Below are 23,100 nucleotides of genomic sequence, written 5' to 3' on the forward strand. Positions count from 1 at the left end.
TAAGCACAGAAGGCTGTAAAAAGAAGGAAGGGGCAGAAGACTTTAACAGCAGAAAAATAAGTCAGGAACACAAGTCTGTGCAAAAGTCAGTAGCAGTCATGTTCCTAAATTAGTGAATATTCTATTATATATAAATTATATAATTATTTTATAATTATTATATTATATAATTATATATATATAATTATATAATTATATAATATAATTATATATATATTATATATATATATAAATTTTAGGTAGTAATATTGATAGGGTAAATGAGTTACAACTAGTTTAATTTCCATACTCACAGAAGTACTGAAATTTTTTATGCCTTTTGGAAGTCACTAGCAATTTGTTTTGAAAGGTGGGGAGAAAAAAAAAAAAACAAACCAACCAAGAAACCAAACAACAAAAGAAACCAACAGAAAACAAATAAACAAATTTCTTCTTTGAAGCAAGTACAATATGTCAACACCACAATTGAATGTTACTTTAGCTTTTCAGGAGTTAATTATTTGATTTTAGGAATGAGCATGGATCAGGATCATCAGTGATCTCTGCCAAGTGCTGCATAAAAATCAGTAGTTTAATATTGTTTTCCTTCACAAAGAGAGAAGACAACATTTTTTCAGGTTGCATCAAGAGCCAGTGTAGCTTCATTCTTGAAACAGTTAAGTTCTCTTTTATGTACTTTAGAGCTTCATATAGGATCTTATTAGTACTCATCCTATAAAAAAATAAAAGAATAAATAATTTTCTTGTTCAGTTTAGTTATGAAAAAAACTAAAAATAAAATATATTAATCTTTGATTATTATCTTCTGGCTTTTTCCAGAGAAAAGAACTGAAAAATGGAACTTGGTTTTCAAATACTAATGAACAGTCATCAAAACAAAAGTTAGAAATGGCAGCATAGTCTAGATTATACATTTGTGTGTTTCCACTGGAGGCCCACAAAGGAAGTTGTTCATCAACAGATGTGCAAGTAAGCACAATAAAGATGTAGTATGTCTTATACTGTCATCTCCTTTCATCAAATCTTGTTTTTGTTTCAATATGGAGTTTGTGATTTCTCTCTCTCCTTTTCTTTCTAGTCATATGTAAGTGTATATTTAAAGGCTCTCTTTCCAATTAAAACTAAGTCAAGCCTAATATTATTCGCAATGGGAACATGAATATATGCCAGCAAAACAACCAGAACCTTGGTAAAGCTTACTGAACCAGTGGTGTCCCTGAAATATTATCTCAAACACCACAGCCATGTTAGCGGCGCTTTCAGACACCTACCCAGGGATGGCCTAGCTTTGGAGCTTTTCTACCCAGATTTCATAAGCTGCTGATCTACTGAGTTGTGTCTGGGGGGAAATAGTTCAGAAGACAGCTGATGCCCAATGCCAGGTTTGCTGAGTGACAGCAGAAAGGCTAGAGCAGGTTCCACCTTATTGCATCCACTGAGTGCCTCAAGGGTTTAATCTATAAGCTGGATGGTAATAGGAGGTGAAGTCAGGAAGATTGTCATTACCCTTTTGCTCTTCTTGAGGAAATATTTTCAATACACAGCTTGCTATTTATCTGGTTTCCCACTTAAAGTTATTCATGTACTGAAGGATTCCCAAGTGTTTTGCTAGAGAAGAAAAAAATTACCTGTCAAGAAATTCCAGATGTTTAGTTTTTAAGTTCCTGAACCATGCAGTATATACAGCTATCAGTCAGAGAGTGTGCCAAACAGGTGATGGATTTCTGAAAGGATTCTTAGTAACTATGCAGACTTTTCACCACAGTGCTACACGCTGAAGAGAGGTTACACTATGCTCATGTTTATGCTCTCTGGATGGATCATTTCTGCAACTGCTTGCCAAACAATGTAGTTTACTGAGGGTGCCTATATGGCTTTGTATATTCTTCTGCTTCTGCCCAGCAAGGGAATGACTGTAGATTTATGGCACTGAGGATCCCTTTAAGAGTGACTCCGTGGAGATGCTTACAGGCGTGTATGTCTCTCCTACTGCTACCATTAAATGATCATCATCATGAAAAGTTGATAGGCATTTTTATTTCTAGTGTTGACCCATACAGTCATATGTATATCGTCAGGAGCATTTTCCAGCCGTTTTTAACTGTAAACTTTTGTGCTACGGTTACACAAGAACAGTTGTTTTTTTTTGCAGAACAATCCTCAAAATTAATTTTCAGGTGTCAGTGTGTTTATTGCCACAGCATTAAGGATTTTCACCTCTAAATATTTCTCGATGTATTTCACCTGTGTGTTTTGTTATCATTGGTAGAAATCTGTATAATTAATATTCACGTTTTAAGCACTGCAAAACAGGATTCTTAGAGAGTTTTAGAATGTCTTATAGAAGGTATTTAAGCACAGATAAACCTGTGTCACAGAAATGTCCTTGAGAAAGATTATTGGAAATGTTAAGGGGAATCTTCCACATACATATATATTTGCTATTAATCAATCAATCAATAAATGAATAAAAATTACCTATTAAGGGGCAACCAGCTAGGAGAAAACAGGAAGTGTATTGCTAAAAAAAATACAAGCATACTAAATTTTGCTCCTGTTATTGCATCTCTCTAGAAGGCTGGGTTCAATGTCTGTTCTTTCCTAGAAAAATTTTCTGCCATGGGAAAAACATTTGGACTCAATTGCAAATAATGGGAAAAGGCTACAGCATCCAGTGATTTTCTATTTTTATGCTATTGGTTTTTGGCAGCTATCACATAAATTTCACTGGTACACAACTGGGTTGTTAAGAGGGTATTTATGTCATCTCAAGACTAGAGTCAGAGCTCCTGTGTTACCTCACACTTATTCTGATGCTTCAAGAGAGTTCTCAGGGTAGGGAAAAAAAAACAGAATTTTAACACACCTAGGATTTGAATTTTCTTCCTCTGAAGTTTCCCGATTTTCTTTCCTTGTGTTACAGAGGGAGTGCAGATATGTTGTGTTTTTCACCTTGGTGTCTGAGGTTAAATGGGATGATTTCAGACCAAATGTGTTCAGATTGCAGTAATAAATAGTGTTGGGTTTTGTTATTGAAAATGCTGCTAATCTCTGCTCTTCTAGCTCTCCACCTCCTTCCATACTAGTCTGATAACAAGATTATGACCTAATTTGTGTAAAGTCAACATTTAAACTGTAATAACAGCAGCTTCCTTTGACTCATTTTCTCTAAGATTGGCGGTGTGCTTTACGGAAAGAGATGGAAGAATATTGTCTGTCTTTATTTTATATTTCAAGGTAACTATTGGCTCTTTAAAATATTATTCAATTTAGTAAAATCATCCAATCAGTGTCCTAAAGACAGTTGCTCAAAACTGCCTCAAGTCTCTGGATTATTTTATATTCCAAAAAATTTCACTAATAATCTAGTTTTTTTAACCATAGAGTAGAAGAAAATTTCAATTATTTTAAACTAGAAAACAGATGTTAGTGAATTTTCACGGGCTCATTAACTTTCTACAAATACTTTACCGTGAGTTCAGAAAGCTTCAAATGCAAAAATTAAACATATCAAAAGAACACAGTCCAATATGCCCAGAACAAAGTAGAACAGTCTGAAATGTGAGCAACATACTAATAGTTACTCAGAAATGATTGAATTCCATTGTTTCTTTATGTGAGCTGCATTTAAAAGGCACTTAATTTTTATTTTTATTTTTTTGAAAATACATCACAAAAATCTCTTCTTCATATTGTAAAAGCCCATGAACATAATGTAAGAATGAAAACTAGGTAGAGACTCCTGTGTTTAAATCTCAGCAAGCATGTAGTACCATTTTATTTCTCTGCCTTTGTGTGCAATGCAGTTGCCTAAGCACAAGTTTGGAGGCTGAACTGAAGATTCATGCCTCCTTGAATTTATCTGATTTTTTTTCTGATAGGACCATGATTTCACAAAAAGATCAGCAATATTCACTTCTTCAATATATGAATCTGATTACCAGGACAATAAGGAAGACAGTGGTTTCTCAGGGCTCCAGACATAGATGATTTCATTTACGTGATTAGTTGCTAGTAGGTATTTTCTCATAATTTTATGGATAACTCACTATGTTTTTCATTATTTCTTCATTCCACCATCATATCCCATGATCCTCCAAAACACGTGTCATACTGTTCAAATACCTAACTCAGGATTTTAGTTAATGGTCTCTGTGAAGGCAGCTGCTTACCATTTCCAATAGTTATGTAGGGAATGTAATGAGGATAGATCCTGAACTGACCACACCAAATTTGAACAGGTTTCTGCCTTGAAGTATTGCCTCATGAAGATATATTAGAGCCAAATACCAAAACTTAACAAATAACTGCTTATGTGAAAGAATTCAAAGGAAGGAAGGAAGGAAGGAAGGAAGGAAGGAAGGAAGGAAGGAAGGAAGGAAGGAAGGAAGGAAGGAAGGAAGGAAGGAAGGAAGGAAGGAAGGAAGGAAGGAAGGAAGGAAGGAAGGAAGGAAGGAAGGAAGGAAGGAAGGAAGGAAGGAAGGAAGGAAGGAAGGAAGGAAGGAAGGAAGGAAGGAAGGAAGGAGAAAAAGACCAAAGTGGACATGCACAAAGTTAGGAAACAAAAATGTAGGACTTGTTCAGTTATGTAAAGAGACAGAGAAAATCTGGTACTCATGGTCAAATATGTGAAAGGTGGCTAAGATCAGAAGTTGCTATCCATGTTCACTGAATATGCAATGAAGGATAAGGCAGAAAAATGCAATATGGAGCATCAAGTTTAGACATAAGTAAAGGCAAAAGAGAAATAATCTCTTTCACTTTAAGGGCAATAAAGTCAATGAATAAGCTGCCTAAGTAATTTTTGGATGCCTTATACTGGAAGTTTTTAAAAACAGGATAGGCAAACATCTGTCAGGAATGATTAGATACAGATAAACCTGCCTTACATGGGAAGAGGAGGAACTGAACAATCTTTCTAGCTCCCTTTTTGCTATGAATCTTTGGTAAGTGGCAATACCACCTCAAAGGTCAATTAGGCATGAACAGAAAAGGAAGAGTGATAGTAAGAAAAAAACAACAAACAAGAAAAACCTGTTCCAAGTGTCTCTTAAGATTTTTCCAGGAATGTTTCCACCTGGAAAAATGGTATGATTTAAAAAAAAGTGTTTTAGTATTTTGACATGCCAAAGCAAAGGACCAACATTTGAAATTTAGTATGGAAGGTGGGTAAAAAGATAAAAAATTGACATAAAATCGAAGCAGGTGCAAGGTAGCTGTCACAGATGAAGCCCTTTATTCCCATGTTGTTTTAAACTGTGCATCAGATCAAAAAAGATAAAATTTCTTAAGCGTTGAAAAACACCATTTCTTTTTAGGGTCATTGCAGTTCTCAGCAACTCTCAGCCAGATCCTGAGACAATTAAGATGGACCAGGTACTTATGACCAAATTAGCACAGGAAGGCATACAACAATTTTTTTTTTCTTGAGTATGCAATTTTTGTATTAAAATCTATTAGCTGAGAAGCTGATACTTGTGACACATTCGCACACACATATATATGAAACTAATTTTATTTAAATGCTTTATTGTAAGGCATATACACAAAACAACAAAGTCATGACAATCACATTACTTTTTTATTTTCATCAATTTTGCATGTTTAAGCATAGAATAAAAGTATTATGTTCAATTTTTTAATGGAATGAAAGATTTTATGTTACTTAAATATATATAGGCTTAAAATTATGTATACAAATATATAATGTTAAAAATGCTTTAAACATAGGCCATTGTTTTTGCAACATTTTAGCCTGTTAGAGAGTCTCAAGTTTTATATTATTTATTTATTTATTTATTTCTTTTTCTTTACAAGGTGGAAATAAAACACAAAATAACCGGCACTGATATGCACATTCAATCAACTGATACATCCTAAGCATGCTCTGCATTTTTTGTCTGTAATACAATGTCACAAAGAAATATATTTCTGTATCTTATTCAGATAAATGATCATATTTTTTTTCAAATGGTGCTAATATTGATATTTTAAATACAAATTCTGATTTTTAAAATGTTGTCTGAGGTTTACTATTACCTCTGACAGAACTAGCTTTATTTACAAGCACACACCTAGAAATTCTGTTTAAATGCTTAGGAGACCATGTACCAAAATTTAATCTTTTTAGTGATCAGTTCTATACCGCTTTTTTTTCTATGCCTATTTCACAGAGCACTGATTTAGAGGTAAAAATGATCAACTGGTATGTGTATCAATCATTTTAGAATGTTCTTTAGTCATCACTGTGCATACATGTAGGGTGGGATAAAAGAATTTACAAGACATATGCTAGGCACATATTTTTGTTTTCATTTATGCCATCACTTCACTGCACTGTTTTTTTCTGTTTTTTACCTTGTATACAAGTGAATGTTCAGCTGCATTTTGTGTAATATATTGAAATGGAATTAATTTGAAAAACTCATCTAAGACCATTAACAGCTTTTTGGTACTTTTCAGATTTCTTCTCAGAATACTCAACTTCCACAATAAAGACTTGACCTCTAAACAGATCTAAAGAATGGACAGAGACTTCAGATCAGTTCTTAGAGTGTGAAGCACTGTCTAATTGCAACAACACTTTTGGAGAGGGTATGGGCAGAATTGTACCCACTGAGAGCACATTTTAGATAGCCCAAAGAGCACAAATTTTAAGATATCACAAAAACATCTTCGCCATTCCTAGCCAAGCTTCAAGTCTTGCATTCCTACTCCAGTGATCCTGCAGCCTTTTGCAGACACAATAAGGTCTGCCAGGAGCTGCATGCCTGTGCTGACCACCTATAAAGGTGTACTTCCCTCCCTGTTTTTGGGATCTGTGCAGAGCCCCACACATTTCTGAATGGCTTGTGCTGGACAGTGTTGTGCAATCAGTGCCCAAATGTGGTGCTGTGCAATGTGGTCACACAAGTGCAACCTCAAAGAGGGGAAGAAAAAGGAAGCAGGCAGGGGTCGGCAACAAATGGCCATGCACAGCTGCTGTATGGATGAAGTGGAGTGGAACAAGGGCAGCAGAAATTATGGGATTTTGTTTTCCCATGCTCTGGCAGCAACTTAATGGACACATCCTCCCCCTCTTGCACACACACACTGCAGAGTAAGCCACGTTTTAGCAAAGAAAAAAGAAGGTAGTTATAGCCATAAAAGGCTAAATACAGCTCAGTTACAGACCTGAGGGCAACATGTGTTCGGTGACAGAGTGTAAGATGCACTGAATACATCAGTTAATACTCCAGAAGTAATTTTTCCCACTAAATGTTTTCCTTAAGTTATGTGTGTTTAATGATACTCAAACAGATCTAAGACAGCCCAAGTGAAAACCTGAGGATGAATTCTTTGAAGTCTATCTAATAGGCAGGTCACATTAAATATTTCTGTAGTTGAACAAAAATTTAAATTTGAATTACAGTTTCCTGCAGACAATCAGAATCAAAGTTTTCTGCAGATTATCTATCACTTGTTAATTACTTATGTTAAAATGTATTAAACATTCTATGAAGAAGCTGAAAAGCAAGTTAACAGAAATTCTGGAATAAGCACAAAGGAAAAACAGTGAACATTTACAATGGCAATACTTCAACACAATTCTATTAACTGCAGCTCTGATTTATTTCTACATCCTCCTGTTCCAAGATGTACACCTTGCCTTTTTTCTTTGGTATGAACAAGGATCATGGAACAGATTGTAAGTGAGGCAAATTGTGTGTCTGTTTATGGTTGTGTTATACATATTCTATATATCATTTGCAAACTATTCCCCAATGAAATGATATCAAACTTTTGGGGAAGAGAAAGGATCTGATGACAATCTGTTTTCATTTCATTACTTTCAGATGCTCCATAATATTTAATCTGCTTTATCTACTTAGATTCATTTCTTGTACTGCAGCTATTGCTTTCCCACCATTGTCCATTAGTTTTCTTTTGTTCTTTTTGGCTTTAATGTTCTTCAACTGTATTATTTGATTTGACGATGCCATCACAATTAGGAGAAAACCAGTCTAGGCGAGCAGAATCATACATTTGTTTTGCAAGCACTGTGGTTTAGATAAAATATAAAGGCTTCTGTGTTGTATTTTTTTTTTTTTTTTTTTTTTTCCTAACACACAGGCATAAACACACACACAAAGAAGTTTAAAAATACAGCAGTGTTCCCAAATCTTTAACTTATGCAAACATTTGATGTGCAAGTTTTAGCACCAAGGTAATTTCACTTGGATGGTTTTTGAAGTGATTTGGAGTGAATGTCTTTACTTTTTAAGTTGCAATACTTAAAAATAAAGTTTTTCTATTCTTCGTCTTTTCATCTTGTTACTGTCAGCACTGAGTTGGTTTGAACAATCATTATTAGGCAGTTTTGACTAGAAGATAAATTCAGCTAAACACCAGAATTACCAAAAGTAAGTACTCAAGAAAAAAGAGGGCTCCTGTGAAATGAACAGAACTATTAACAGCACTTGCAAAAGACAAAACTATTATCAGCACTTTGAAATGCCATTTTAGCTAAACAAAATCCATCAACTTTAACAAAACTTCTTGCCTGGAAGTATTATATTCTAAAACCACTGTATGAGAGAAAAACTTTTGTTTTTAAATCAAGGAGTTACAGACCTTGTAAATAAAAGACAAAGCTCTCCACCACTCTTCCTCTTCACCAAAACACATTAAACTTGACTTTTATCTCAATATCATTAGTGGACAGAAGGAAGAACTATCCTAAGTTGGCACAGTGTTGTAAGTTAGTATGGTGACATCAGGTATTTTCAGAGTATAATCAAACCTTTAAAGACAAATATAGCTAAAACATTTAATAACACCTCATTATAGAATCACTAAGTTTGGAACAGACTATATAGCCCACTAAGATCACCTATCTTGCAATCTAGGAAAAAAGGTAATATAACGCATGTATTTTAACTGAATAAAAAGCATACTAACAAATCAAATAAAAACAACAAGGAACAATAACAACAACAAAAAACAATGAAACAATTCTACTTTTGGCTATTTAATGAAACAAAGCGTTAAATGAAGCCCAGGGAAAACTCAGTCAATCAAATTTCACTACAGATTCATTAAGTGAAAAGTGTTAGGAAAGAAGCCAGTAACATTGCAATGTAAGTTCAGTGTATTTACATGTAATATTTGCTTTTGCAGGCAATTAATCATCATGATTAATTATACTAGAAAGTGAATAGATTATTTCAGTAAACCAAGATTACTTGCCTATGGGTAGAGATCTGGAAGCTGCATATATACACATTCACTAATAAATGATAAGGATCACTGGTGAGGCAGGTTGCAGAGCTTGGGAAAAGCAGTACTTACTAAGTGAAACTGCTTTTGGCAACTATTGACCTTTGAGTTCTTAACCTGGAGGATATATAAACAACGCAATGTTCTCTGGCAAGTTTTCCCTGATAACCTGCTGGAAAAGGGACAGAATATCCTCAAGCCATTTTGCATGCACAATTTAACAATTATGTGGTCAGAGGAAGGATGATTCTATTAAGCCGCTGGAAATGGTAGATGTTTACAGGTTTTACACATCTACAAAGGAATTTCAAAATCTAAAAGAACACAATCAATATGAACTCTGATTCCTTTATACTGAGATAAATGAACACTGTTCTGGGAACACAAGCACACAAAAGCAAAAAGAAAGGAAAGATTCAGACCATATAAAGCTGATCATGTGAATCAAAATCATAGCACCAGCAAACCTGAATTAAAGACAGAATGTTAAAAAGTGATGCTGATTCCTTCAGCACAAACTGTCTGAAAAAATATTTATATGATTTTTAAAGCTATTCATTATTATTAATTTTTTAGGAACACAACTAAATTCACACTGAAAATCATTTCAGGTTTCTGTTATTAGTGGTGAAAATGAAATTTATATAAAAAATTAGTTTAAACAGTTATTATAATTAAGAAAACTGCAAAATAAGTAGTGTATGGTTCTACCTTTAAATACATATTAAATTTATATAAACAAAAATTTTACAGAACAAAGATTTTTGGATCCATGGTAAGCTGTGAATGTCTTCTGAATTTCTTTCAGCTCTCAGCTCTTCCAAATCTACTTGGTTATATTCAGGAGGCAGAGGGGAAGAAACAGTGTGTCCCAAGTCCTGCACTGCCACAGAATTATTTCTAATTGGTGTTTCCACACTCTCCATGCATTCATCATTCAGATGTAAATTACAGCATGCCTGATCGGGTCTTCTTCACCTTAATCATTCCCTACTGACTTGGCAGTGCTTGCCAAATGCTGCAGCGAGCAAGGTAAGCAGTAACAGTGCCTCAGTTACTTTGGTAGGTCTTTGCTACCATCAGCAGCAGAGATAAAACTGCTTGCTTAAGACCTACTGAATGCCTTGAGCACAATTGTCCCATTGAAGAAGGCAGCTGTCATCCTTGATCAAATAAGAGACATCGCTGCCATAATACAAAAGAGTAGATCTTTAAATTTAAACACTGTTCCAATTTCTGCAAAAGTCTTCCTTTTATACTGGAAGCAAGAACTAAAGATATCTAGTGGGGGACAAAGAGAGGTGCAGAAGATGAAAGATGAAAGTAAGTTTTTCTCATACTGCTGACCTATAATGCACAATCGGACAAAACATTATGGAGCTCTTTATCAAAACAAATCAGGAGGATAAGCTGTATGCCACTGAAAAAGCTTAATAAAGATACAAGCAGAAATATTTACAGCCACCTACAAATAATACCCTGACATTATTCTATGGCTTCCACTCTGCAACAGTAACATTCTCATGCTGCATTAACATGGATTTAGCATATTTTAAAGAGAAATGACACTTAAAGTTAACCTCAAACTGGCATCTCTCCAGCCCAATTTTCTCAGTAAACCATACCATGCCACCTACTCCCAGTGAGAGGATTCCCAAGTTCAAATGGAGGCTTAAGAGAATTCTGTGTGGGGGACATTGAGGAAGACAAAGAGGAATAGTGAGAGAAGGAAGGCAGATATTACACTGTTTGGCCAAATGAGAAAGAGAAATCAATTATGAAAATGTAAGAATTAAAAACATTTTTTTCAACTGACAAGTACCAGTTAACAGGTAGTAAGGATGATTACTCTGTATTACACCAACCTCAGCAGTATTTTCAGGGAATAGGGAAAATGCATTCTGGGAGGTGACACTTAACAGAGAAGCATAAACAGTTCAAGAACAATTTCTCCATTGTACTAGGCAGAAACAGGCTTTCCTTCATCTTCACAGATAGATGTCATTTTGTTCTGTGTTTTTCTTGAACCAACATCTTGAATATAACATTCTGTTTTTGAGTGACTAAGATTGATGTTCCTTCAGCCTTGCCCGCAAACACCAAAAGTGAGCTCATTGTTTCTGTGCCCAGCACTGAGCTAAAACTCTGAGGCATCCAGGATAGAGAGGCAGTGACTTTTACAGGACTCATGTTAGAACATCAGGAGTGGCATGTTGAGGATGAGCCTTTGCAACATGTGTGAGACGTAATTCTTCCATTTGGGGTACAGAATTCAACCCCTGTTACAAATATTCAAACTGCCCTGTAAATTTTGCGAAATTCTACATAAAATTGCACAACTGATTTTCTCATCTTATTCAGTGATCCCCTGATTTTTGAGCATTTTTAAGGACCATGAGTTGCCCAATAACATTTGTAACATCATTTATATGACACAATTCAATAACTCATCTCACTAAATGCATCTTTATATAAAGAGTGGTTTTGAAATCACAGGAGGTGGGACTGTGGGAGAAAAGAGCAAGAGAAAAGATTATGTATGATATGCAATGAACATAACAAACTAATCTAAGGCCAGCTGCAGCCTGAAAGAATGGGAGAGACTATTGATAGCTGAGACAAACAACAAGAGTTCATTTTACTCCCATCTCTGCCATTGCTTCTGACCAGACGTTCTGCAAGATGTTTTTCAGTCTTTGTGTCTCAACTTTCTTACAGTCTGTGTAAAACCATGATGCACTACGACATCTGGGAGGGATTTCTTAATATTCTCTGCTGATAATGCTCTTAATAACTGGAACTCAAATCCCAGTGAACTGCAAGGACAGATTGCTTTCTCTGTTTCTTTCCTCCACTTACCCAGTGGAGTGAAGCAGAAGCCCCCCTGGTGCAGCAGAATTCACCTCTCCTTTTTCCAAGCTGCCTCAGGCAACCGAGCTGTCTGAGTTGCCTGCCTTATTGGCTAAAGAAAGCCAATGGCACCACTTTTTGAATATTTCTAAACATTTCTTCAGGCACAGTTACTTCACACATTTAAAACCAAAGTCACAAACAGCTCTGAGTTGCCAAAAAACTCATTTCTTCAGCAAATAAATTCTTTCCCCTCCCAAAAATATTCAGTCTGTGCTACTCGGTTCCATCATTTTCATAGTTTTATGGAGAGAAAGACTGGAATCATCAACAAAACATGATGGAAAGAGAGATTTCTTCCAAGGGACAGAATTATAACATTGTGGATCAAATCATCAGAAATTACATATGAAGAGTGATGAACCAGTAATGAGGCAGTTGCTGCCAAGATCTTCAGGATTACATGTTGCCCGTGCACTAGGAGAATGAAGCCAATCCCTAAAACAGACAGTGAAATATTCAAGCCATCAATACATGTACATTCTGGATAACTGGGAACATGCCCCATGTAAAATAGCAGAAGAGTGTTGGGATAGGTTTAGCTGTAGGTGTAAGTGAATCACAAGGGAAACTTGTCAATGACTATGATGGGAGCGGTTTGCATAGTGGAAGAGGGTTTTATCAATAATGTCCAAGACTGTGATCAAGGAGAACAGAGGAGCAACTTACTAAAAGTTAGTTAGCTAAGGCGCTTTTATCACAATGAAGACAGGAGAATATTGAAACTTCAGAGAACTGAGTTCTCAGTTACCTGACAAACTATGAAAATTATAAGACTAAGCAAGCAAACACAGTGAAAAAAAAAGTAAAAATAAAGGACTTCTGAAACTCTGTGTTTTATTTCATATCTTCCCACCCTGAAGCCGGACCAAAAAAAAAAAAAAAAAAAGCATTATTAGAAATAAATAAAAATAGGACATGAAATGTCTTCCCAGTATAAATCGTGTTTTACAAAAGTGAAGTAAAATGCCTTCTCTATCTTGTAAAAATCCCCACAAATTAGAAACTCATAGAATGAAACGGGTTTTAAGAAATTCTCGGTGAAAGCAGAAAGTCACTAACAAATCTGTAATTGCCAAGGGGCCTATTCTTCATAAAAATTTATACATTCAGGATGCCCATGTCATCACAGCCTGTTACAAGCAAGTATTTTGCTCTTCTGCAAAACACCTGCATAAATACACAACATAAGTGGCTGTATTAAAGTACTTATCAGTGAATATGGAGAGGGCTTCTTTTTTGGATATATAAATAATCCCTTAGAAGGAAATACAATAACAGAGTGACAAAACGTTTCTATTATGGATTAAATTAAAAAATGCAGCAGTACTTTAAAGAAGTCATTTGCTTTGTTTTGTACTTTACAGACCATCCTTCTGGAAGGACTCAAAGGAGAAATATGTTGGAACTCAATTACCTGTGCTAGTGAACCACCCACAGAAATTTAAAAATAGCTGCCTCTCACAGATACCCAATGTGAACCAAGTGCTTTTTATGCGTGCCTCTCATGTCTCATTAACATAATAAAATGCTGCACGTACCTTTTCACACTGCTGGAAGGAGCCCAAAATGGTCAATAAAATATATCTCAGTGGCCAATGAACTTTTCTCTGATCACTCAGTATTTATACTTCACTTTGCTTTACCTTTAGTGAGCCACCAAGTGAAGGTCAAGTAGCTAGACTGAAGTCAAATACATCTGCTGTGTGAAGTACAAAAAACTAAAACCTGAAATTTTGGTGCATTGTTATGAAAGTTCCATGTGTCTTCAAAAATTAACTGAAAGCCTTGAGTATACGTAAAGATTGTTCCCACTTGGTCTTAAACTACTACAGAAGCCACATGGAAGATAGGTACACAACAGGTCTATCCAGATGTCTCACACCTGCAAAGCCAAGTATCTACAGAGCAAAACTGGCAGCTGAAGACAGCAGCCAACAAGAAGGTATCCTGATCAGCTAACCTTTTCCTCTGATGTTCCACTTCTTTTGCTTGTACAATCCAGGCCAGAATCAATTGCCCATTTTTTAAAGAAATAGGGAGCAAAAGGACAAGAAAATAGGGCAAAAACTATGAAAAAGAAGGAAAATATTTGTTCAGAGAATTCCACTCCGTCTCAATTTAACAATCCTTTCGATTGTATGCACCTACCATGAAATCTTGAAAAAAAATAAGAAGATATATTCTGCTGTTGAATGACTTATTTTTCAGTCTCCACCAATGTTCTTTTTGGGCCATATTTATAACTGCTCTCTTTCTTTTTTGGTATTTTTCTATCAGCAACATTGCATCGTCTTGCAGGGAAAAATTTGTTTAGAACCTTGTAATTTTTCTTAATGATATATTCCTGACTTCAACTAGCGCTTTTTCACTAGAATTTCCCAATTCAGTTCACATGTTCTTATGATAATTACTGTTGTTTTAGGATAGCTTCTCTTCCTTACGGATCTAATAGCATTTTATTTTTCATAATGAGATAGTGCACTACTAAAGCTAGGAATCTTGTTTAGGATCCACACACTTTCAATTGTGCATAAGAATCTCTGATCTATATTTACAATAGCTTTATCATTTAGCAGATGTTTGGACAGTTACAGTCCCCTCTGGGACAGTACTGTGTGGTTTTGAACTACTCCAGAGTTGTTCTATGAATATTTTTCCTCACTCTCTTTTAGTTCTGGGGGTCTATAGCAGATGATAATTGCAGTTTCTTCTTTGTTTTCTGGTTATCTAGTCCTACCCATATTATTCCACTGCTGCCCTCATCATTACCAAATTATATCTTACTGATTTTCAAGGTTTCTAGCAGTAGATCAAACCATATTAGCTACAGCTTATACACACGCAGCATAGCTTAAAAGTTTCATATGTGCATATGGAGATGGTGAGAGCATTCAAGAAATAGGGGCTTTTGGCAGAGAACATCCCACACCTCCTGTCCTTTCAGAAATATGCCTTGGAATAATTAGCAGCTCCATCTCAACTTCCCAATTTGCCACAACGCTCTCAGATATTATGCTGCTGCTCCATAACTTTCAAAGGGGCTTATCATGCTGCATGCTGATCTGTTCCCTGAATCAAATGCTTAAGAAATTAATAGCATGACCATGAGGCATATTTAAGCAGTTTATGTTACATGAAGGTAGCTGATTCATACAGGTGAATATGACATAGTATGTAACAGTGCCTCAGTTCATGCACTTACATGTATCCTGAGGCCATCCCAGTATAATCAACTTCCTTACATCAGAGAAAATGAAAACTTTTTACAGATAATAGCCATAATAATTGCTCAGGTTGTGCTCCATCTTTTAGTTTAGCAGAGGCAGAAGGAAAACAGTATTTTCATAAAGTAGCAAATATTCCAATTCCAGAACTTAGGACTCCGGTGGAGAATGAAGAATCAGACAATGCTATCTATTTATAGTACATTTTGCCTGAATCCCTTCTTTTGTACACAACAGCCATGGTCTTTCATGCAGAACCACTGTAGATGGACAGCTGTGTGTCTAAACATCTGTGATGAACAGAACTCAGATGGGAGCTTAAAAAAAGAGAAAAACGGCATCAACATATTCATAAGTTGGTGTGGGAACAATGAAAGCACATATTGTAGGTCTGAAGGAAAAAGGCAGAATCAGCTCAGTAAAAAAAAAAACACGCAAAATTCTCTATGAAATTATTTTTGCAGATGTCAGCATAAGCTTTCTGCCTGAGTTTGTGTAGCATTAAGCTCAGGAAGGGAACAAAAGATGTAGCTTTGACCAACCAGGTGTTTCAAGGAAATACCTATAAATCCAAAAATCAAAATTTGAGTACAACCTGATCCAGAAGGACTACAACATTTCAAAAAGAACATGAATGAAAAAAAAAATAGAAAAAAGCAATAAAAAATAAGTAAACTGAATCAGCTCTATTTTGCTTGTGTCTAATATCTGATCTAGGCAGGAGTAGAGCCAAAGGTACACAGATAATAATCTCTGAGCCCTTCAATGTGCCATTGTTATCTTTAACTTGCTTTCCACTTATGAATAAACAAAATTATATGCTTTAAAAAGTATATACATAACACTGAAATTAAAAATAACATTTTTAATCTTGCTTTGCTGACCAGACATCAGCCTCAGTGTCAGATTTTGTTATTTTCACTTGTACTGATGCTACCTTAATTTTCAAGTAGTTCTAATGATAGCTGTCAGGAGTGAGAGGATATGACTCCAAGCAGTTTAAGTAGTTTGTTATCAGCATCTCTCTCCTGTAGAGAATGATAATGAAGCATATAGATTGAGTCTTCACCTGAATTCTACCCTTGTTATTCATTTAACTATTTAGATGGTTGCTAGACCTAACAATTTTTTTTTAACATTAAAGTACAGTGTCATAATAAGATACAAGCTCTTTCCTTATTATCTTTCTTAAAAGATGATTGACAGAGCCCTAAGCAAAAAATTATAAACCTTTATTTTCAAGTTTCCTTTGTTCATAAGCAATTTCCTGGAAGACCTAGTGGAACACACCAAAGAGAGACAGAAGCACCATTAGGTTATAAATCTACTTATAGATATTACATACAGTCTTCATGGGGTTTGTCTTGTATAAAATGGGAATGGGATATAGCAGACTCCAACAGAGGGATATGTTTCAAGAATTTATTGCATGAACCTCCATATGCCAATGCTTTGTACGATTTCTGCTGCACTTGTTATCTTTTGACTCTTTTTACTGTAGATATGACAGAAAGTCACTGGAGAGGAAGTCTAACATTTTTTATTTGAAAGTTAGAATATACTAATACTTGTTCTTTAAATCTGCATACTTCTTTTCAGTAATAAAAAAAAAAAATCCACTTCTGCAGTACACAGTAATTTCTGTCTTGTACATACCTACTCCCAGTAGTACCTGGAACTTAGAAAAAAGTCACAAAATCAAAAAGTTATGTGTGTGTTTTCACAGAGTGGCAACTGTGAGTTATCTCTGAACAGACTAATTTTCTCAAATATATTTATTATTTAAAATTAACGTATAAATTTCTATGAGTGACTCTTGCCTTGATCAGCAGTATGAGAGCAATCTATTGCAGTTAAAATAATGATGCTGGTATGTTGAGCTGCTTTGACAAGATATAGAGGTCACAAATTACGTATCCAGATTCCCTAAGCAGCAATCTCAGCTCCAGTGTAAGCTCCAGCGTTACATATTCACATTCTCTTGCCTTCTGGGATTGAGACAGTTTTGATCAATAAGAGCTTTTAACTAAGAAATAATTGAGTAACACTCCGTTTCCAGGGACAGGGAAAGGAAAATCTGGCAAATGACGATAAAGATGATATGCTGAACAATCATTCATTTATTAGCCACTACTAAGATCTAAAGTACTTCCTTGTTCCTCAGCCCCTTGCCAAATGCTGACATGATTCAAGTTTCTCTTAGACTCTTCTGTAAATCTTCAAGGGTGGAGAAGTGATTCTGCCTCTAAAATTGCAGTATTATCTTCACTGAAGAGAGATTGAGAGGGGAGGCATTTAGTGTCCATGCTTGGAAAGTCCCAGCTATGAAAAGGTCTTTAGTCCGTGCTCCTTCCCTTTAGGCACCAGCTCCAGACAGCACGCCCACTCATTACATTCTTTGGGCAGAGATTGACTTCCCTCTTTGCTGTATCTGTCCTTCCCTGACTGTGGGGACAAAAACATCTGTCTACTGATGTGCCTTATTTCACACCATCCACACTTAGAACTGAAATGAAAGAGGGACCTGATTAATTTGTGCTCAGTCTGAAGCATGGGATTGTCTCTCAAGAAAGACCTTATTGCTCTCTAGAACAACCTGAAGGGACGTTGTAGCTGGGTGTTGACCTCTTCTCTTGTGTAATCAGTGATAGGAGTGGAAGGAATGACTCCAAGCTGCACCAGGGGAGATTCAGGCTGGACGTTAGGAAATACTGCTTTTCTGAAAGAGTGGTCAGGCACTGGAATGGGCTGCCAGGGAGGTGATGGAGCCACCAACCCTGGAGGTGTTTAAGGAATGTTCGGATTTTGTGTTGAGGGACATGGTTTAGTGAGAACTATTGGTGATAGGTGAATGATTGGACTGGATGATCTTTTAGGTCTTTTCCAACTTTGGTGTTTCTGTGTCTTAATAAGGCAAAACTGAAGGAGCTGAAGAATTCCCTTTCTTGGGAATTTCTAGAATTTTACCTTGCATAACATAACTGGGTTTGCTTGAGATAGAGACCTCCAGAATTCTCTTCCAATTTTCATTTTTCTGAGTCTCTCACCATGCAGACCTTGTGACCAGTAAGTTATCTTAAATGAAGAATTTGAGAATTGGTTAAAAAAAATCTCGGCTTCAATGACCTAGGTTTCTTATGAAATGAGATGGTTGCAGTTGTCCCAAAGAAGCGCTATGAAGCCTATCTATTTTTTTCATCTGATATTTGTCTTCACACATTGCTTACCACTCTAGATGCTCATTGTGCTGTATGTTTTTGTATCTGGTAAATCCAGGACAAAAATTCTATTGTTTCTGCCACATATTTCTACAACTAAATAAGTCAAAATGCTGCTTAAGGGTTAAAACTGGAACATGTTATTTTTCTAGAGAAAGATCCACAGCCACTAAATCATCATAAAAAAAAAGACATTGTTATTACTAAAATTGAAATGGATTCTAATAAATAAAAGCTAAGAAGTAATATGATAAAATCCCTGTTGTTAAAACAGATTTTAACTTTATGATGAATAAGTCTGAAAAAATAATGAATGAGGGACGTATTTCTCTTGATCAGTAGGATATTTTGAATAATGAAGCTGCTCGTGCGTAGACAGTATGCAGAAATAAAGTTGCGGGACCCTTCAAGTTCAAATTCTCACACTGGTTTTAGAGACCCTCAAAAATCATTGACTTTCATACTCAATTGAGTAAAAAATATTTTTCTGCCAAAGTAGCAAAGCAAGTACTGAAAGATTTAAGTACTGAGTAACACAAAGTAAGACTTCTGATTAAGTGGCCATTATATTCAGGCTTACATTCAGTTTCCTCAGTTGGTAATTATTGAGTACCAGATAGCCATTTACTTCTGCTAACTAATCTGCCTTTGTAAATGTAAACATCAAGGAGAAGGCTTGCAATGCTGTAATATCAGACAACTACGCAGATTCTGAAAAATCCATGGCACAGCAGGAATATGCATTTTTCTGCTAATTAAACAGTGCTTATAAATTGTTTTTGATATTTAGAATCTTGAATTTTCACATAACTACGTGACTCTTAAAAGCGTCATGAATTCCCTAAAACTTAATGAGTAGTCATTTTACAAAACTTCAGATATTTACTGGACGTTTAGTTGCACACCTCATGTTGAAGTTTTCTGATCAGGACTGAAAAATCACTCAGTTGTGGTTTCCTGTGGATAACTAATTCGTTCCCATGTGTCCTATGCTCAGACAAATTGTATCCTGAATTAACAATTGACTGTCATAAGTGGCCTTGAAGCATTCTCTTTATTTCTGTAATTTCTTTTTTCTCATGTATTTTAAAATGTGACAGCATAGACCTCCAATAATGGTTGTGTTGATAGTGGAGCAGATAGATGTGGTCGCAAGCACAGGTTGTTAGAGACCACTTGCAGTCTGACAGCGATGAAGTTTAAGTTTTCTGAAAGTTATATCAATCTCTCAAAGACCTCCAGATTATGAAGAAGTTATACTTGAATTTAGCTAGAAGTTAGGTCAAAAAGTAATCCTACACCACTTCATCTCTCTGTTTCTGTTATGACCCAGTTTTGTCCAGGAAGGATCCCTGTCTCTCAGGTGAAGACTCCTTTGACAAGATCATATCATTTTTTGTTTTTTTATTCTTTCCATATGCTATTGCTTATTCTTTAGATAATTTTGTTCTTCATTTGTTCATTCTGTCTCTTATCCTTAATGTCTTTGAATTATTCTGAGTTACTAACATGAAAAAAATTAATATTTTATTCGAAATTATTTGTTGTATATCTTTTTTTTTTTTTTTTTTTTTTTTTTTTTACAAAGCACAGTTTTACTGCTGGAGAATAAAGTGAAAATACATGCTTTCTTGTTCTTGAGATGCAAAACCTATTCCTCTAGCACATCAGTAATATGCTTAATAAAATGGTTATCTTTCAATTATTTTGAGTGATAGATAACCTGGTAGAAGTTTTTCATAAATAAAGCATTAAAAAATCATAACATATAATGTCTCATTAGATGATATTTCTAGTTTTATTCCTATCTGAAATAGCATGCTGTCTCATTTTAAATCTCTAAATACATATAAAATGGAAAGCATCCTATAGGTTGTATTTTTTTACTATCATGCAGATCTGCTTCAAAATTTTACAATGGTAGAAAAACAGTCATATTTAACTTAACTATAAAGAGCATCTGATGATAATTCATAATCCTTAACAAATGCAGACATTTAAAACTATTACAGATTTTATTTTTCTTTAAAGTAACTAAGATTAATTTTTTTCCTCATGGAAAATCAGATTTTGTATTTCTTTGTATGATGTTAGTTAATACTTCTTATTCATTTCAATTTGGGTAATTTCTGCAGTATGTGGAAGTGTTTATGTATATACATGAAATGAGGAAAATGAAACCTTGTACTGAAGAGATCAGAGTGAATTTGTCATTAATGACAACAATCATTAAAATAAATGTAGAGGTGACTACTCATGTCGTACAGAGATCTGCTTCATTTTTTCTAACCAAGCCACTGTGCAGCTGGCTTAAAACAAAGCAAAATAAATCCATATTTCTTCTTCAGTACCAACAGAAACCACTGTTGCAGCCTTTCCTTCAGATCAGCAGCTTTCAGGGCCAGCAAACTCTCAGCACAACTGTAGCTGCAGGAGCCACCCCTGTGCACAATACTGCTCTTGATCTTTGACTTTGACCATTGACCACAGGCCATCATTGCATCTGTCTTCTGCACAACATGGAAAAGATATCTTCCTTTTAGAGTAGGGTCTCATTAGCACTAATTTTGATTACTGCCCCATCAGTCTCTCTGGTCTTCAGACATGGCCCTACCATAATAGTACAGACTGTTTCTGTAAGGTTCATTTTGCCTGATTCATTAGCCATAGTCCTCCCAACTTCTGCATCCTTCCTCAGTCTCTTAATCTACCACTGCATTAAATGAAAATTTATGCTCTCAAATTGTCTCACTGGCTGTCTTCTGCAACATTTTCATTCTTATTCATTACTGCACAGACACAAGGACTGCTAAGTCACTGAGGCAAAAATCAGTTCCATCAATTGGTTTAACGCAAGCGTAACTACTAGTGTGATTTTCTCCAAGTTGTTCACTGAGAGTTGAGAAGATTTCTCCAGAAGAAAAGTGCTGAAAATATTTCATTATTCAGCTTCTGGTTTTTCCTAAAGCCATCTCATGCAGTGCAATTTAGAAATCTTAATTTGTTTGATGGGATCACTACCTATCACAGTTAACTATGACAGCTTTCTTGAACTTGCTTATTTATTTGAATCCACTCATTGTCCTCCACGTCACCGGGGTAAGAATGATCTTGTTATCTCTTTGTACTACTTGGTCCTGTAGAGTTCTAGTTCCTTTGACTCTGTGTGAATGTGAATGCAAATAGTATGCTACAGCTGCCATGCAATGTTTACAGAGGCCAGGTCTGACCAAGGAGCATCTCCATGACACAGTGAGCTCCGTGACTGTAGTACTTCAAATGCCAGGATTACAGACAGGAAGCCCTTGCAGCCGTCAGAGATCCCGCAGTTTGGATCCAGTCTGCAGTACACAGCCATTTTATGCTTACTGGAGTTTAATTCTCATCAAGAACATGTACCTCAGCCACCTCTCCTCAAAATGAAAACAGCCCACACAAAGAAACAAACAAACAAAAAAATCCAGCCTCCAACTCCTCACAAATTGGAAATGAATCAGCACACTAAACTCTATTCTATGTATCATTTAAATATTCTGATAAATACCGTGCAAACTATATATTCCAAGCCACCTGTTTCTTTTAAGGAGAATTATATTTTCCCTGAAACAGACTTGACTCACAAATTTATAATCACAGAGTTTTGAACTACTTAACATAAAATTTTAATAAAAAACACAGCATTTGTAAAGCATGTCAGCTTGAAAATAAAGCTAGGTATTTCAATAACACCCTAGTGTCCTATTCAACATTTTTGGAATGGAACGCTTATTTCAAAATTTCTTTCCAAAGTGAAATTGCTTTTAAAGAAAATCATTAATAAGGAGATCAAAATGAAATATTTAAATTACACTGAGCAAAATAATTTGGCTCAAAGCATTATGGGGAAAATTTCATCATTTCGTGTAAAAAAAAAAAATAGCTGTTTTTGCTAGTTCTTTATTCCTCTTCAGGATAGAAAAGATTCTTTTTTTTTTTTTTTTTTTTTGTAATGGAATTTCCAATACAGGTTTCCAGGCTCTAATCTAAAATCTCATCTTTTGCTCTTTTACTATGCCATCATGTTTTATATAAAACATAGTGAATTGGATAGATTTTCCTCAGAGGCATTGCTAGCCTCATCCTCATCCAAAAATCACAAAACACTCTTTCTCAAAATTAATGTGCCTGTGTTAGGGCCATGGTTTTGGTGTGTTTTTCTGGGGGAGTGGGTTAGGGGGCTGGGGAGTGAACTGAAAGAAACATGCAGTTCATATGTTAAAATAAAGTAAGGAAAAAAAGAAAAAGAAAAGAAAAAAGAAAATTGTCATTGCTGAGCTGGGCAGTGAATTTTACCAAAAATGAAGCAAACAATGAGTCATTTTGTTAGATTTGACATACAATATTTATACCTATATAAACGCAGCTGCATTCACTGGACATTCACAACAACAGCACACACACACAAAAAAAAAAGGGGGTGGGGGGAAGAACTTCATTTTTGTAAAATT

Source organism: Tetrao urogallus (assembly GCF_951394365.1).
Source record: "Tetrao urogallus genome assembly, chromosome: 1".
In the NCBI taxonomy this organism is placed as follows: Eukaryota; Metazoa; Chordata; class Aves; order Galliformes; family Phasianidae; genus Tetrao; species Tetrao urogallus.